This window comes from Solanum dulcamara, chromosome 2, assembly GCF_947179165.1.
Source record: "Solanum dulcamara chromosome 2, daSolDulc1.2, whole genome shotgun sequence".
NCBI lineage: Eukaryota > Viridiplantae > Streptophyta > Magnoliopsida > Solanales > Solanaceae > Solanum > Solanum dulcamara.
In genome coordinates, this window is record NC_077238.1 from 69188014 (window position 1) to 69193367 (window position 5354).

The window sequence follows — 5354 nt, forward strand, 5'->3', positions numbered from 1 at the left end:
TTGAAAATATCCCTTAAAGAGTGTGGATATTGGGCCTGACCCGAGTTGGAGTCGGGTTGTGCTGAATCCACTGTTCAGCTCAACCCTTCCACCTTAAAATGTCCATATCTCCTTTTCCCAATGTCGCCTCCTAACCCACGACCTATTGTTGGAAATCTATTTCAATTTTCTACAACTTTTATTTTGAGAGTTTTTCCAAATTCCCAAATGCTAAAGGGGTTATGGCCTCCCGAAGTTAGCCCACCCAAAAATGTGACTTTAAGAAAAAATATATCTGATGGCTTCCACTTTGATTTGGCTCAAGGGTCCTTCTTAAGTTGTCTTTAACTTCACATATATTATTCATATAACTTGTCATTTACAATCGAATCGTGCCATTTTAAAATTTAAAATTAAAAGTCCTTGGATTTATGTCTGTTAGCTCATGAATAGTCCAATGTGCAAAACTACGGAATATAACAAGAACCTAGAGGTGGAGTTTATGAGTGTCCTATCAAATCCATGTCATCTCCCAGTTCACCGCACTCAGCATATTTTGTTCATCTCTCATCGATTTCAACTTGGCATTATCGTCTTAGTCATCCATCTTCTCCTATTTTGCGTCAAATTTTTAGTTACTTGGATATTTCTTCCAAATTTGTTTCCTTTAAAAAAAAATTAATTCATGCAAGTGTAATAAAATGCATAAAACTCCATTTGCAACTTCCTCAATAACTTCTTCTCCATTAGAGATGATATAATCTAATGTGTGTGGGCCTACTCCAATCCCATCTATCGATGGTTTCTATTACTATCTCAGTTTTATTGATCACTTTACAAAGTATGTTTGGTTATTTGCCATGAAAAGAAAATCTGAGGTTTCCCAAATTTTTCCAAAATTTAAAATCATGGTTGAATTTTTTTTAATAGATCCATTGTTTCCTTTTACTCAAATAATGGTGGTGAGTTCATTCATCTTCGATAATTCTTTACTTCCAATGAAATCTCTCGTTTCTTAACCCCGCCTCACACACCTGAACACAATGATACAAATCAAACCTATTTTCAGATAAAGAAGATAAAAAAAGAAAACTATAGTGATCATCGTCATCGACACATTGCGAAAACATGTATTACCCTCCTTCATGTTGCCAAACTTCCTTTATCTTTTTGATCCTTTGCTTTCCAGACCGCTGTCTAACTTATCAATCGGATGCCAACTCTTTTGCTTCATAATAAGTCTTCATTATCTTTGCATATTTGGTAGTTCTCTAAATTATCGAAAGCTCCGAGTTTTTGATTGTCTATGCTATCCATGGTTGCGTCCTTATTCTCAAAATAAATTAGAGCCTCGTTCGAAACCATGTGTCTTTGTGGGATACTTTACTAATCAAAGTTCCTACAATTACTTTGATCCCTCCGCATCTAACATACTCATCTCCTGCCATGTCAACTTTGTAGAGCAGGAGTTTTCATTCTTTACTCTGGCTTCTACAACTTCTAGCCCTACAGAAGAAACACTTTCGACGTGGGCTCCTCATTTTATTGTTCCTATTATTTCCTCTTCTTCAACTAACTCAGCCCCCTTGATGGCCACTCACTCTGTAAATAGAAGTTCTTCTTGCTTCTTGACATCACCGAGAAATGATTATTCATCAAATGAATTAATGGGAATCTCATCAAGACATGGGTCATTACCTAGTTGTACCACCTTAAGTCCCATCAATGCACCTCCGATAGTCTCTACTACTCTCTCACCTGCTACTGTCCAAATCACAAGCTAAAAGCAAACTGAATCTTCAAGCACTCCTTCAATGCAAGTAGTCAAAGCACCATTATCACAAGCCAAATCACAACCTGTTCCACCGTCTCACTCCATGATCACCTGCTCTAAAAAAAATATTCACAAACCTACCAACAAGCTTTGCTTCTCCACTCGAATCACCAACAAATCTTCTCCACCTCATACACCTACTTCTTCCCACAAACCTGAACCAAAGAATATTTCCGAAGCTCTTAAAGATCTGGACTGAAAATCCGCTATGATGGAGGAATATAATGTCTTGAAATAATAGGGGACATGGACACTTGTTCCAAGATTTAAATCATAAAATTTAATTAGTTGCAAGTGGATCTTTCAGGTAAAGAAAAATTCAGATGGTACCTTGAATAAATATAAGGCGCGATTAGTTGCTAAAATATTTACTCAGCGTCCACGTATTGACTACATTGAAACATTCTCTCCTAAATAAACATAATACAGTTCGAGTTATTTTATCTTTTGTTGTTAGTAAAGATTGGAACTTACATCAATTGGATGTGAATAATGTCTTTCTCCATGGGCATTTGATGGAGGATGTATACATGGCATAACAACAAGGCTTTGTTGATTCTACTCTGCCTAATTATGTATGTAAACTACATAAGGCTTTATATGGTCTCAAACAGGCTCCACGTGCTTGGTACTCGAAATTGCGGGACTAACTTCTTTCTCTGGATTTTGCGGTATCTGGGTCTGACCATTGTCTCTTTATTTATTCTAAGCTTAATGTTATCATATACTTGGTAGTCTACATAGATGATCTGATTGTGACAGGGAATAATCAGAAGGCAATTGATATCTTTATTGCTAAGCTTGGTAAGCGATTTTCAATCAAAGACTTGGGGCAACACGCTTATTTTTTGGGTGTCCAAGTGATTCGCACTCCAAAAGGCTTATATCTATCTCAACGGAAGTACATTGAGGATATTGTTGAGAGGGCTTCAATGAGTGGTGCAAAAATCTGTTTCTAACCCGCTTGTAACTACTAATAATCTGGCAAATGGAGGATAATGCTCATTTGAGTGATTCAAAAGACTATCAAAGTTTGGTTGGATGTCTCCAATACTTGGCACTAACATGGCCTGACATTACATTTGCTACCAATTAGCTAGTTCAGTTTTCATATAGACCAACTGCAAATCATTTGGTTTCTCTTAAACGGGTGATCTGTTATCTTGCTGGAACAATGGATAAAGGGATTTACTTTTCCAAGGAATCTCCTTTGGTTTTACATGCCTTTTTCTGTTGCTGATTAGGCTGGAAATCGTGATAATCATATCTCTACTAGTGCGTACATAGTCTTTCTTGATAAAAATTCAATTTTCTGGTGATCAAAAAAGCGGCGAACAGTAGCTCGCTCATCTACTGAAGCTGAGTATAGATCAGTCGCTTCTACGGCTGCTGAATTATGTTGGATCCAGAATCTTCAAGGAGATTTCTCTTTCCCTTTCTGGACCACCAGTGATCCATTGTGATAATTTAGGTGTGACTTACCTTTCTACAAACCCAGTATTCCATTCACGAATGAAACACTTGAAAATTGATTATCACTTTGTTCGTTCTATGGTTCAACGTGGTCAGCTTCGGGTTGCTCACATTTCAACAAAGGATCATCTTGCTAACTTATTAACGAAGCCGCTATCCCGCTATGATTTTGAACGGTTTCTGTCCAAGATTGGTGTCTCTGATACACCACCATCTTGAGAGGGCGTATCAGGAATATTTCATATTCCTATTCTGCATGTCCTTCTCTTCAATGCTATTTTCTTATTTGGTGTAGAGTCATATCTCCCTCTTAATGTACATTATTAGCTTTCCTTATTTATGGATATTTTCCTTACTATTTCTTTATTTTCTTTCATGTCAATGTCCTCTCTTATGTATAAAACAAAGACAATTGTACATCAATGAAAGATAGACTCTTTCAGACCAAACCTCTAAACTCAATATAAAAAGAAATCGCACATTACCTACACCAAAATATACAGAAAGGATGAGCCTATACAAATCCTTTCTTCCTAAGAGGGAAAGACTTCAACTTACAAAGAAATTACATTATTATATCTTCTCCTCATAGAGGGAATTGTCATTTGTCTAGTGGAATTAAGCTTTTAGCCTTTCTAAGAAGTAGTTGTAGAGAGGAATAAAAGGTTTTGTTTCTACTACATGAAGCCAATTTTACCAAGAAATAATAATTAGCAACTTGGTTATCCTAGGCAATGAGTGAAAGTGACATTAACATTTCTGCATAATTTGTTGGTGTCGACATTGATCTTCTTCAACCTCAAATTTCTTGTGCTTCAACCTTATACTTCTATATAAAATAATACATAAGTTTTTTTTAACTTATACTGAATTTTATACTGAAATTAAAATACTAATTAACAAAATAATATTACTATTTTAAGTTGATTATTATATGAATATCAACTCCCTTAAAACAAGAACCAAACGGATTTAAAATCATAAGCAAATACATGGATTGGAAACCTAAAAATGCAAAGCAAAATCGATAGCATATTGTTATTTATAGTTTTAGTGGAAAGGAAAAAATATTTTATAAAAGAATGTCAGAAGTGGGATTTGAACCCACGCCCTCTTACGAAGACCAGAACTTGAGTCTGGCGCCTTAGACCACTCGGCCATCCTGACTTGATGTTTAATTATTTCTAAACATTTAATTTAATCAAAGTTTTCTATAAATTTTGAATCTTCATTACTAAACGTAAATAATATATGAAATAGTGTTGGCCTTTTGGGTTTGTGCTCTATTTTGAATATAATTGTTATTTTTTTAAGAAAATTTGTTACATGTAAGACTAAAAAAAAAGGTCGATAATGTAAAAGTTTAGAAATATTCTCTACGGTAAACAAAAATACAGATGCACCATCTGGGCATCGAACCAGGGTCTGCACTACGGCAAGTTACTATTTTATCACTAGACCACTGTTGCTTTATGTTAAATTGCTCCATATTAACATATATAATTCTTATAATTTGTACTGACCACTGAAGTTCTTGTTTCATAAAATTGTGCAAATTCTTGATTAATTCTCGATGTTGCAAAACAAATCTTATATGGCTATGTATAATTGTAGATTCAAATCAACATGAAGATCCACTCTTATAAAAGTCTAAATAAAGATATTAATCATAAAAAAAATTACATGCATTATTATAACAAATGAATTATACTCTACAAATACAGGCAAATATAAAAAAAAAAAAAAAAAAAATCATTTCAAATAATGGTAGAACAAGAATTTTTTCGTAGAAATTCAAAAAATTACTCTTAAATTATCATGTTCAAGATTTGAATATATGATTGAAGTATATTCTTGATTTGTCACTTCACTGGAATTCTCCCTTATGTCAAAGGAAATTCAACGGTTTATACATAACTTTTTTTTTTTACTTTATTTGCATGGTGTATTTTTTTTACTAAAGGAATTAATTAGTTAAATTCCCTTCTCATTGTTTTGCTCCGGAATTTCAAGACTTTTTCATACTGTGTCAATCATCATTAGCTACTAATTAGTGTTAGTGTCATCT

General features: G+C 34.2%; 1 non-coding gene across 1 annotated transcript; it reads right to left on the reverse strand.

Annotated features, from left to right (window-relative positions):
• Positions 1-4369: 4369 nt before the first annotated feature.
• Positions 4370-4453, reverse strand: TRNAL-CAA (transfer RNA leucine (anticodon CAA)). Its single transcript has one exon. It is a non-coding gene; the product is annotated as a tRNA-Leu (tRNA).
• Between the last annotated feature and the right edge of the window lie 901 nt (positions 4454-5354).